We start from the raw sequence: 9635 nt of genomic DNA on the forward strand, positions 1-9635 counted from the left end.
AGTGTTTTGGAACAAGAAGATTCTGAAATAATAGCACCATTATGTTATATGTACTTTCCAAGTTCTGGAATTAAGAGCACTTAACATCCATAATGGAAGCAGCTTTCAAATCATAGAAGGTACCAAGGGAAAGGGCCAGAATAAGGTATTGCCAAGCTTGTGGAGAACTAAAATGTTTCCTGGCATATAGGTACCGTATTACTGATACGGTACCTATATGTCAGGATTTCTAGTATCTTTTCCAGGCTACCTGGGACATAGCCAAATGACTGTCGTTCGCTGTATCTGAGGAATAATATTCTCAATAACTGAATAATACGAGTTCAAACTCTCACTTGCAATAAACCGCTTTTATAAAAAGGCATGGAGTGTGCTTCTCAGATGCATATGGCTGGTCATCAGCTGAAACCCAAATTCAAAAGGACAAAGATCTATTATGTTGGAATGAGCATTACCATAACCACTTTAACCGAGTTCCAACATGGCTGTAGAGGTTTTCTCACAAATTCAAAAGCAACAAACTAGGGATGAACTTGCAGAATTGCCTAATCAGTAAAGCCATCAACCAATTAAAAAATAAACTACTGCACCTGATGGAATCCCTGTTGATATTTGCAAAGAAGGCAGGCCTGAGGTGACATAACTACACAAGCTTATTGAAAAAAAAGTGGGTTACCAAGAAGATCCCAGCAGACTTCAGGGATATCATTATCAACCCCTTTTCAAAAAGGGAGAAAGAGTGGCCTGTAGAAACTATTGAGGATCTCCCTTTTAACCTCAGCCAAAAAAATCCTTGCAAGAATCCTTGCAAACGGCCTTCTACCTATTTCAGAAGATATGCTCCCAGAATCCCAAAATGGGTCCCACCCTTCCAGAAGAACAGTGGATATAATTTTCACTGCATGACAGCTCCAGGAAACATGCAGGGAACAACATCATCCTTTGACTTGGCATTCATCGACCTTGCAAAGGCCTTCGCCACCATGAATCATAATGCTCTCTGGACCATCCTCTTGTAAATTGAATGCCCTGATAAATTTGTGAACATCCTGCGGCTTCTCCACAATGATATAACAGCAACCATATTGGACAGCAATAACTCCCAAAGTGACCCATTTAGGGTGGGATCAGGTGCCAAACATTATTGCTCCAACATTATTTTCTCTCTACATTGCTACATATAATTCTACATTTTGATGATGGGAAGTTTCCCGCTGGTGTGGAAATCACATATTGGACAGATAGCAGACTCCTTAATCTCAACAGGATGAAAGCAAAAAGGTTTGTTGTTGTTTTTTTGGTCGTGTCAGGAGCGACCTGAGAAACTGCAAGTCGCTTCTGGTGTGAGAGAATTGGCTGTCTGCAAGGACGTTGCCCAGGGGACGCCCGGATGATTTTTGATGTTTTATCATCCTTGTGGGAGGCCTCTCTCATGTCCCCGCATGAGGAGCTGGAGCTGATAGTGAGCTCACCTGCCTCTCCCCGGATTCAGTCCTGCCGGCACAGGGGTTTAACCCACTGCGCCACCAGGGGCTCCTAGCAAAAAGGTAACAACATGTGTTATAGAACTCCAATAGGCTGATGATAAGGTAGTCTGCTCATTCAGAGAAACATCTAGAAGCCACTTTAAACAGCTTCACAGACAAATATAAAAAGTTTGGCCTCTAACATAACATCGGGGGGGGGGGGGGGGAATCAAAGTGCTCTACCAGCAAGCACCAACCAATCCCAGCAATACAGCTTACTGTTGTAATGCTATAAAATGTTGACAATTTTTGCTACCTAAGCAGCCACCTCTCCACAAAAGTCAACATCAATGCCAAAATATAACACTGTCTCAGCTCTGTGAGTATATAATTTCTTTTCAAATAAAGCAAAGTGTGTTTGAGGATTGGGACATTCGTAGAGACACCAAGATACTTGTTTATAACACCATTGTCCTGCCAACACTACTGTCTACCTGCAAAACATGGACAGTTTACAAATGTCACTCTTGACTTCTGGAAAGATTCCATCAGCGTTGCCTTTGAAAAATCCTGCAAATCTCTTGTGAAGACAGATGGACAATCATCAGAGTTCCAGAAGAAGCAAAGGCCACCAGCATTTAAGCAATGATTCTGTACCATCAACTTTGCTGGACTGGCCACATTGTCTGAATACCTGATCAGAGTCTCTCAAAGAATTCAGCTCAAGAACAGAAAACAGAACAGTGAACAAAAAACGAAATGTAAATATGGTGTTAAGGCTAACTTTAAAAATTGTGGTATAAACACTGAGAACCGATGAGCCCTGACACTGGAGCATTCTAACTGGAGGTCAGTTGTTACCAATAATGTCATGGATTTTGAGGAGGCACAGATAGAGGGTTTAAGGAAAAAACATGCCAAGAGAAAGGTGCAACAAGCAAGTCCTTGTGATGACCGCCCTCTATCTGGAAGTCCATGTTGTGAATATGAAACAACATGTGGATCCAGAATAAGTCTCCACAGTCCATTATGGTCCCACTGCCATGATTCTATTCTTGGAAGACAATCATACTCAGCCACAAGTGATCACTTATGATTATAGTGGCTTCTGCATTAAAGCAGCAGAGGAAAAACCTTGAGAATTGTTCACCTTCCAATCAGCTGTACAAAGACCTGTGCCTGTTAGGAACAAACACACCTGCTCGTGTATTTTCCATAGCAACAGTAGCTACCTCTAGCTAACTCAAGGAGGTCAGCAAGAAGACACTTGATCTAAGAGAAGCTACTTACTCAGAAACAGTATGATCAGCTAATGACTGCAGCCACTGGCTAGTTCTGACCCGTATCTTTCCCTTTGAAGCAACCACTGTTGTCTTGCACTTTCTTTCCTTAGTAGACCTCTTCAAAGAAACAGAAACATACTGCAGAATAAGCACCCCTTATCCAAAATTCCTAAATATTCCTAAAATTGTCCACATTAAGTCAGAGCTGTCAACTTTGTCTTCCAGATGTTTTGGGCCTTCAGCTCCCAGAAGCCCAAACCAGCTTGTCCAATGGCCAGGAATTCTGGGAGCAAGTGTGGAGAAGAGCAAACCACAGACCACCTACTACAGCATTTCTCAACTTGGGGGTTGGGACCCCTGGGAGGGCCAAAACGGACTGTCAGAGAGGTCACCAAAGACTATTAGAAAACACAGTATTTTTTGTTGGTCATGGGGTTTCTGTGTGGGAAGTTAGGTGGAGTTCAGAATGCACTTTGATTGTAGGTGAACGATAAATCCCAGCCAACTACAATTCCCAAATGACAAAATCAATCCCCTTCAACTCCACCAGTATTCAAATTTGGCCAAATCAGGTATTTGTGCCAAATTTGGTCCAATGAATGAAAATACATCTTGCGTATCAGATATTTACATTACGATTCACAACAGTAGCAAAATTAGTTATGAAGTAGCAACAAAAATAATTTTATGGTTGGAGGTCACAATCCCTGTATTAAGGGTATGCGGCATTAGAAAGGTTGAGAACCACTGACAATGTAACCTGAGCCCTGTCAGATACACAATGGAATACCTTCTCTCAGCAACACCAGAGGCACTCCAAGTGGCCAACTTCTGGTCTAAGGACATTTAACATAATGTCAAGTTTTTAAAACTTTGTGTTTTTAAATGCATTTTAACTGCACCTTCAACTCGCTTCTGACACAATAAATAAACAAACAAGTGCCTTGTGTGGATGCTGCCTGCTTGCCCCCTCTTAGAATCATAGAGTTGGAAGAGACCTCATGCGCCATCCAGTCTAACCCCCTGACAAGAAGCAGGAATATTGCATTCAAAGCACCCCTGACAGATGGCCATCCAGCCTCTGTTTAAAAACCTCCAAAGAAGGAGCCTCCACCACACTCCGGGGCAGAAAGTTCCACTGCTGAACGGCTCTCACAGTCAGGAAGTTCTTCCTCGTGATCAGATGGAATCTCCTTTCTTGTAGTTTGAAGCCATTGTTCCAAATCCTAGTCTCCAGGGAAGCAGAAAACAAGCTTGCTCCCTCCTCCCTGTGACTTCCTCTCACATATTTATACATGACTATCATATCTCCTCTTAGCCTTCTCTTCTTCAGGCTAAACATACCCAGCTCCTTAAGCTGCTCCTCATAGGGCTTGTTCTTCAGACCCTTGATCATTTTAGTCGCCCTCCTCTGGACACACTCCAGCTTGTCAATATCTCTCTTGAATTGTGGTGCCCAGAATTGGACACAATATTCCAGGTGTGGTCTAACCAAAGCGGAATAGAGGGGTAGCATTACTTCCCTAGATCTAGACACTATGCTCCTATTGATGCAGGCCAAAATCCCATTGGCTTTTTTTGCTGCCACATCACATTGTTGGCTCATGTTTAACTTGTTGTCCACGAGGACTCCAAGATCTTTTTCACACATACTGCTCTCGAGCCAGGCATTGTCTCCCATTCTGTATCTTTGCATTTCCTTTTTCCTTGTGTAGATGCTGCCTGCTTGCCCCCTCTTCCCCTTACCAGGTGAGCCAGCCAGGGCCCCAAACAGCTGCAGATCAAGTCTCCCCCTCCATCGCCAGCCTTTTCTCCCCAACTCTGACTCTCTCTCAGAAATGGGATTGCTGCTTCCCTATCGAATGAGAGCAGACCTCGCTGCTTGTCTTCTCAGATTGGCGATGGGGTGAGAATCTGAGTGAGGGCGGATGGAAATACGTAGGCAGAGACCCCGCCAAGCCTTGCGCCTCCCCCCGCCCCCTCATTGAGGGAGAAGGGAAGTGAGGCCTACTCGCGTGAAGCACACAGGAGGCCTTTCCCCCAAGGTTGCCTTGGGCAACCCCACCCGAGAAGAGGGCGGGAGAGTCTGGCTAGTATAGACATGGGCAAACCTGTGCCCTCCAGGTGTTTTGGGCTTCAACTCCCACCATTCCTAACCGCCTCAGGCCCTTTCCTTTTCCCCCTCGGAAAAGGCCTGAGGCGGTTAGGAATGGTGGGAGTTGAAGCCCAAAACACCTGGAGGGCCTAAGTTTGCCCATGCCTGGCCTAGTGCCCCGCAGCGCCATCTAGGCCTCAGGGTTCCAGGACGAGCCTGACGGGGCCCTGAAGGTCTTTCAACCCGCCAGTCGCGCCGCAACCCCCGGGCGCCTCCCTCCCTCCCTCCCCGCAACCCCCGGGCGCCTCCCTCCCCGCAACCCCCTCGCAAAGGCAGGCGAGGCTTACCGCGGCCGAGTCGGGCCTTGGCGCTGAAGGGGTCTCGGGCCGCTCCTCTGCAGGGTTTGAAATCACCAACGTAGGCCACACCTCTCAATATCCGTTGCCTTCATTGGTGGCCGCTAAGCCCGCCCCCTTTCCCAATTCGGAACTTGATTGGGCAGTTTGAATCTCGGGTTCCTAGGAGACGGAAGGTGTCGGGCTGCGGCGTCTCTCCCCCTCGGCGCTAAGCTGGCCCCGAGCCCGGCGCCTTCGGCCCGCTACTCGCCGCTCCCGGCCCTCTTAGAGGCATCCTCCTGGGCCTCCGCCGTCCACTCTCATGCCGGGCCCTGTTCTGTTCACCAAACCCAGGGGAGGGGAAGCGGGAGAGCCCCAGGCGCGAAGCAAGATGGTGGCCCTGCGCTTGTGTTTACCTCCGGCCTCGTCCTCGTCCTCCCCCGCCCTCCCTTCCTGTCATCTACGTCACAGGCAGCGTTTTCTGACGTCGTCGGGATACATTTCAGCCCTTGCAGTTCTGCATCCTGTCTGTCCCTTCTCCGCCAAGTTTGGGACCAGAAGTATTTTGGAATATTTGACATAGACAGAAGTATTTTGGATTTTGGAATATTTGACATAGACAGAAGTATTTTGGATTTTGGAATATTTGACATAGACAGAAGTATTTTGGATTTTGGAATATTTGACATATGCGATTTTCCTGCTTCTTGGCAGGGAGTTAGACTGGATGGTCCACGAGGTCTCTGGGCACCACAATTGAAGGGAGATGTTGACAAGCTGAAATGTGTCCAGAGAAGGTCTGGAAAACAAGCCCTATGAGGAGCGGCTTCAAGAGCTGGACATGTTTAGCCTTCAGAAGAGAAGGCTGAGAGGAGACATGATTGTTGTTCATTCGTTCAGTCGTTTCCGACTCTTCGTGACCTCATGGACTAGCTCACGCCAGAGCTCCCTGCCGGCCGTCACCACTCCCATCTCCTTCAAGGTCAAGCCAGTCACTTCAAGGATGCCATCCATCCATCTTGCCCTTGGTCAGCCCCTCTTCCCTTTTCCTTCCTTTTTCCCCAGCATCATTGTCTTATTTTATTTATTTATTTACAGCTTTTATATTCTGCCCTTCTCAGGGGACTCAGGGCGGATTCCAGTGTACACATATATGGCAAACATTCAGTGCCAATTTTTTGACATACAAACATATACAGACATACACAGAGGCTATTTAACTTTTTTTTCTGGCTGCCAGGGAGCTGTTGCTTTCATCTTCCATCTGCGACGCTGATGAAGCACTTCCGCATTCCTGCATGCTTCCCCGCTGGAATGCTTTGCTGGAGTCTTCTTTATGGCCTCATAAATCAATTAATTTAGCCTCCCCACACTTTAAGGTGGTACCTTATTTTCCTACTTGACAGATGCAACTGTCTTTCGGGTTGCAAAGGTCAACAACAGGCTACACACAATTGGTTGGAAACCCACTCCAACCCGCGCTGGCTTCGAACTCATGACCTTTTGGTCAGAGTGATCTTAATGCAGCTGACACTCAGCCAGCTGCGCCACAATCTCTAAGCTTTCCTGTCTTCTCATTATGTGGCCAAAGTACTTCATCTTTGTCTCTAATATCCTTCCCTCCAATGAGCAGTTGGGCTTTATTTCCTGGAGGATGGACTGGTTGGATCTTCTGGCGGTCCAAGGCACTCTCAGAACTTTCCTCCAACACCACATTCAAAAGCATCTATCTTCCTTCACTCAGCCTTCCCTATGGTCCAGCTCTCACATCTGTAGGTTACCACGGGGAATACCATTGGAGACATGATGGCCATGTATAAATATGTGAGGGAGCAGTCTTGTTTTCTGCTGCCCTGGAGACTGGGACGTGGAACAATGGCTTCAAACTACAGGAAAGGAGATTCCACCTGAACATTTGGAAAGTTGTTATTAGCTCCCATTGCCAAACAGGAGAGTTGTAATGGGAAAGCAGCCCTTTGTAAGGCACTGTTTAGTCCCCCAAAATTATTATTGTTGCCATTAGCACCAGTTTCTTGGGTCTCACACTCCACTTTTTATATTTTTTTCAACATCAGTCCTCTCCCCTTCTTTTTTTAACATGAACGTTAACAAAATCCACAGATAATAACACAAGCACAAAAAAAAATTGGTCTCTTCGTTTTCAGGCCTGCCCCTGGGGTTATTTGGGGTGGTGATTCAGAAAATTGCATTGGATAAACCACATCAGCTCCAGATTATAAAATATGGTTTTCTGGGGGCAAGCAGATGGCGACTACTAGATGGCATATGTTCTGTATCAGAAATGAACTGTTGTGGTCTATCTAATGCAATTTTTCTGAATCGGCATCCCAAATAACCAAACCAAATGTAAAGTTGACCAAAAACTGATTTGTAACCCTTTTGGTACTAATGCTGGAGAGTGGTCCCTGGTCCGAGTAGTCCCTGGTCAAAGTGGTCCCTGGTCAAGAGGTCCCTGGTCAATAAAAGGCTGGGAACCACTGACCTAGAATGAGGGGGCGTGGTTCTCCAAATTGTGATGAAATGCAGTGGCTGTACTGAGGAAAGAAGGGGGGGGGGGGTCCAAGGTTTACAATCTAACTTCAGAACTGGAGGCTCAGATTTTGGGTTCAAAGGTATGACCTAGTAATCAATGAAATGGGCAGTAAATTCTTTTCAGACCACAGACCTAAACTGAGCTACTCTTGGGGATTGGGGGCAACATCTGCCACGGTGGTCCATGCCCTTGTCACACCCAGACTAGATTACTGTAATGTGCTCTACGTAGGGCTACCCTTGAAGACTGTCCAGAAGCTTCAGCTGGTATAAAAGTCTGCAGCTAGGCTGCTCTGGAGCATTATATAGGTAAAGAGCAACTCCCCTTTAACGGCAGCTCCACTGGCTGGCAGTTTGTTTGCACAATTCAAGGTGTTGGTTTTAACTTTTAAAGCCTTGAAAAGTTCAAGACCTACCTATCTATCCAACCGCATCTCCTGCTATGAGCCTGCCTGAGCACAACGATCTACTGGAGAGTCTCTACTCTTAGTCCCACTCCCATCTCAGGTATGGCTGGTAGGAACGAAAGAGAGGGACCTCTTGGCAGTAGCCCCTCGGCTTTGGAACTCCCTCCCTAAGGATATCAGAATGGCTCCCTCATGCTGTCCTTCAAAAAGGAAATAAAAACTTATCTTTGGAAGGAAGGTTTCAGGGAAGACAATGAGTAATTGTCTTAAATGGCAAATAGATAGAACAGGTTTTAAATATAGCTGGTTTCTATAGCTAGTTTTAATATTGTTTTATCATATATTGTTGTTTTGATTAGTTATTAGAAATGCTTTGTGTTGCTCATTTTACATATATTTGAGTTTGTATTGTCCTAGGTTAGAATGGCATTAAATTGCTGCCAACTGTTAGCCGCTCTGAGTCCTTCAATGTGGGTGACAGAGTAAATAAATAAATAAATAAACATTGCCCCTACTCTCTATGAGATCATATTAGCATTACAGAATGGAGGCTTTTGTCTCCCAATTGCCTGGTTCGCTTTTGCAGAATTCTGGGAAATGTAGTTTAGGGAAGCCAGGACCTCTCTAGCTGAGAGTCCCAAAAGCCCTGCCCTAAATTACATTTCTCAGAATTCTGCAGGAGCAAACCGGGCAGTGTGTGATGGAGGGCTAAAAAGAACTCCAAATAGAGGATTGTTTTCCTCAGTTTCCCAAAATTTATATAAAATTGGTGTAAATCATGTTTTTATAGATTATCTTGGGCTGCATCTCCCATCTTTTCCTACCATTCACTGTGTGTCTTGTACTGCTGGGTTTACAATCCAGCAACATGTGGATGTTGGCCCTGATGGAATGGAGATTCAAATCTCATTCAGCACTCTATAGCACCCAAACAAAAAGTTAGGCTTGATGTAGAATTCAAAAGGAATTCAATTGCCATTTTCGCTTATGTGGACATTAGGTTGTCATAGTATAAAAACACTGTTCTCACCCCTCAACATTTAAATGTCCACCCCTAACATGTAAATCATGTTGGGGGTGGCTAAATGGACATTGCCATTTAGCCACCAGAGCAATAACTTTTTGAACACATAGGATGTCTTCCACTCCTGCTGTAAAAGCAGTAAAGTATTGCTAATTTCTATTGGAGAACAAAAATATAACTTGGCTTTTTGAAATTTACTTCCAAATTAATACTGATCCACAAATTGGGAGGAACTACTACCTTTCCTTTTTTTTTTTTAGAATCATAAAGTTGGAAGAGACCTTATGGGACATCAAGTCCAAACCCTTGCCATACAGGAAAAGCACAATCAAAGCACCTCCAACAGATGACCATCCAGCCTTTGTTTAAAAGCCTCCAAGGAAGGAGCTTCTAACACATTCCGAGGCAGAGGTTCCACTATTGAACAGCTCTTATGGTTAGAAAGTTCTTCCTAATGTTCAGGTGGAATCTC

At 45.4% G+C, this 9635-nt stretch overlaps 1 protein-coding gene across 5 annotated transcripts in view; it reads right to left on the reverse strand.

Annotated features, from left to right (window-relative positions):
• Positions 1-5598, reverse strand: part of CKAP5 (cytoskeleton associated protein 5) — a 94920-nt gene extending 89322 nt beyond the window's left edge. For 2 of the 5 annotated variants that reach the window (XM_060763651.2, XM_060763634.2), the window contains exon 1: positions 5192-5597. The gene's annotated coding sequence lies outside the window, so the exon portion shown is untranslated. Of the gene's footprint in view, positions 1-5191 lie in introns of all 5 variants that reach the window. The other 3 variants (XM_060763668.2, XM_060763659.2, XM_060763679.2) reach the window with 2 other exon arrangements.
• Between the last annotated feature and the right edge of the window lie 4037 nt (positions 5599-9635).

The sequence above is a fragment of the Anolis sagrei genome, chromosome 1, assembly GCF_037176765.1.
Source record: "Anolis sagrei isolate rAnoSag1 chromosome 1, rAnoSag1.mat, whole genome shotgun sequence".
Lineage (NCBI taxonomy): Eukaryota > Metazoa > Chordata > Lepidosauria > Squamata > Dactyloidae > Anolis > Anolis sagrei.